Source organism: Vombatus ursinus, unplaced genomic scaffold, assembly GCF_900497805.2.
Source record: "Vombatus ursinus unplaced genomic scaffold, bare-nosed wombat genome assembly UNPS02000577.1, whole genome shotgun sequence".
NCBI classification, from domain to species: Eukaryota; Metazoa; Chordata; class Mammalia; order Diprotodontia; family Vombatidae; genus Vombatus; species Vombatus ursinus.
This window is the reverse complement of record NW_020940355.1, coordinates 12,472,103-12,474,644: the sequence shown is the minus strand read 5'-3', so window position 1 is coordinate 12,474,644 and position 2,542 is coordinate 12,472,103. Positions and strand designations below refer to the sequence as shown.

The 2,542-nt window shown below is 43.0% G+C and overlaps 1 protein-coding gene across 2 annotated transcripts in view; it reads right to left on the bottom strand.

The window, feature by feature from the left end:
- LOC114050164 (TBC1 domain family member 7) overlaps positions 1-2,224 on the bottom strand; it is a 30,293-nt gene extending 28,069 nt beyond the window's left edge. Inside the window, exon 1 of one of the 2 annotated variants that reach the window (XM_027871886.1) lies at positions 2,152-2,224. The gene's annotated coding sequence lies outside the window, so the exon portion shown is untranslated. Of the gene's footprint in view, positions 1-2,088 lie in introns of both variants that reach the window. The other variant, XM_027871815.1, reaches the window with a different exon arrangement.
- Positions 2,225-2,542: the final 318 nt, after the last annotated feature.

The following is a 2,542-nucleotide window of genomic DNA, read 5'->3' as shown; positions in this document are numbered from 1 at the left end:
ACACACACACACACACACACACACACACACACACACACACACACACATATAAATAACACATATATTTGTATATATTTATTTACATATATTTATATATATAAATAAAATGTATAGATGTATATATGTGTGAATGTATATATGTAAATATTATATATACTATAATAAGCTAATTTATGATATATTAATTTATATATTATATATACACATACATATCTATGTATATATACATAAACTTATTAGTCCAAATATAAGCTGTGCTACCCTTACTCCTTGTTTCTCAATTACAAATCTGGCCCATATAAAACCCTAATGTCACTGATAATAACAATGTTCTTAAAAAGAGGTTGGCAAAAGTGACAAAAGTGAAAAATGAAATGATGATAAAAAAATATTATTTTAAATAAATGTCCAAAAGAATTTTCACAGTAAATGTACTTTAAAATAGTAATGTTTTATAAATTTGTTCAGTATTATATAGGCCTATATACGGAAAAAAATAGCTTTTCCCCCTTTCAAAGAGCACACATATTAAGGCAATGTCAACAGGAGAGTTCATATAAATGAAATGAAAGCTTATTTACTATTATTTTACTCAGAATTCTAACAGATATCTGGTTTCCAAACTCACCAAAAATTAAAAGGAGATAGAAAGATTGCCTATAAGCAAGTTCAATGTGAGCAGCAAATAATGACAGCTGGCTGGGAAGGAAGAGACAGAAAAATTATAAAAAACATGCTTGAGAATTCAAAAAGCTGAAAAAGCATTCTGGGGCCATGTAGTATACATAGGCCCCAGTAAATGCCCCTGGGGAATAATCCTTCATCATTGTCTCAACATGGTTCATGCAGTAATTCTGGAATGTGGCATAGTAGATGGGGCACTGGACTTAGAATCAGGAAGATGGGTTCAAATCCTACCTTGGACACTGACTAGCTGTATGATCCTGAATAATTCACTTAACTTCTCTCAAGCTCAGTTTCCTCATTCTGTAAAATGAAAGTATTGTACTCAATGGTCTCTAAAATCCTTTCCAGTGCTTAATCTATGGACTTATGAATTACTAAAGTACATAAATGACATTCATAATGACTGTTGTTGAATCATTTCAGTCCTTTCCGACTCATTGAGATCCCATTTGAGGTTTTCTTGGCAAAGATACTGGAGCGGTTTGCCATTTCCTTGTCTAGCTCATTCTACAGATGAGGAAACTGAGGCAAACAGGATTGAGTGACTTGCCCAGGGTCACACAGCTAGTAAGCCTCTGAGACCACATTTGAACTCAGGTCTTCCTGACTCCAGGGCGGGCGCTCTAGACACTGCGTTAAGATCCCTTAGAGCTCTGAATTTTATGATCAGTATATTTCCAGATGAACTAAAATAACAAAATCACTTCTGAAAGAGTTCATTGAGGATTTTCTCATGGAAAATCTAGATGTGCAGCAGTAAAATCAACCTTTTCCGAGACCCAAGGTACCATAGGTAGTGGAAAGAGATAGATTTGGAATTGGAGGACCTGACTTCAAATTCTCATTCTGCCACTTAAAATCTGTGTGTTTCTGAGCAAGTCACAGAATGTCTCCGGGTCTCAGTTTCCTCTAACTCTAAAATCAGGGGGTTGGACTAAAGACTTTGAAGGGCCTTCCCACCTCCAAATCGAGGATCTTAAGAATTCTAAAGCCCAAATACCTGCCCACTCCCCAAAGGCATTTCCTTGGGAGCCCCGCCCTTTCACAGTGTCACCTAATTTAGACAAGGATGCAAAATTAAGGAAGAAGCATCTAACGTTAAAGGCGCATCTCGAAGACCTTTCCAGAATTATACTGAACTTAACTCCCACTGCCTGCCGAGCTCAGGCCACATGCAATCAGTCTAGGGTAGGAACTAAACAATGACGCTAGGGACAAGTGGCAGACCCAGGAGAGACTTCACTTAGTACCTAGGACCACAATGAACCCAGAAGAAAGGGAGCGGAGGGAAAGAAAGGAAGGCAATAAACAGGAAATGAAGGAGTGGGGGCAGATACAAGGAAGCAGGTAGGAAAGCGGAGTCTTAAGACGCGCTCGGAATTCAGAGGCTCCATCCTTCACCTGGAGGAGGAGAGGGTCGGGGATGCAGGCGGAGAGGGGCCAGCTCCCCAGGGGCTCGATCACCTGCGGATGGCAGCGGCCCCGGGAAGCCGAGGAAGCCGAGGAGCAGGAGCAGCAGCAGCAGGACCAGCTGGGGGAAGTGACGGCAGCTCCGGGGGCTGGCCGGAGTGCGGGAGGCGGGCTAGGGGAAGGAGAGGACTGAGCCAGGTCCGCCCCTCTTCGCCCCGCCCAGCCACGGATAGATAGATGGGTTGGGCGCTGGGAGGGACCGTCTCGGACCGCTCGCGGTAGCTGAGAGTTGCGCCCTCCTTTTGCAGTCTGTCATTGAATGGGGTTGGAGGCCCAGCAGACCACCTCTAGACCCCTGCAGCCCCAGCCCCGGTCCTTCCCCACCGGTTCCTGCTTCCAGCTCTCTCTTGGTCGGGAAGAAGCATCTCAGCATCCTCAGGGTTTG